Here is a 215-nt window from a genome sequence, read left to right as displayed (position 1 = left end):
CTCGACCGCTGAACTCGCTATGCCTGCGATGTTACTGACATCTATGGTCCTCTAAACGTCAATGTTCACATCGTATCTAGTTCTAAAAATCATAGAAGTGATCAGATCCACTAGGTATTGACCAATGAGATTATAGATTTTCTAGTGAATTAGTTATACTTTTATAAAGTATTTTGAAGCATTTGTAGCGACAAGTGAACCGCAGCCCTACTTAA

The sequence above is a fragment of the Ooceraea biroi genome, chromosome 4 (genome assembly GCF_003672135.1).
Source record: "Ooceraea biroi isolate clonal line C1 chromosome 4, Obir_v5.4, whole genome shotgun sequence".
NCBI lineage: Eukaryota > Metazoa > Arthropoda > Insecta > Hymenoptera > Formicidae > Ooceraea > Ooceraea biroi.
The sequence above is the reverse complement of the archived record's forward strand: the minus strand, read 5'-3'. Positions refer to the sequence as shown.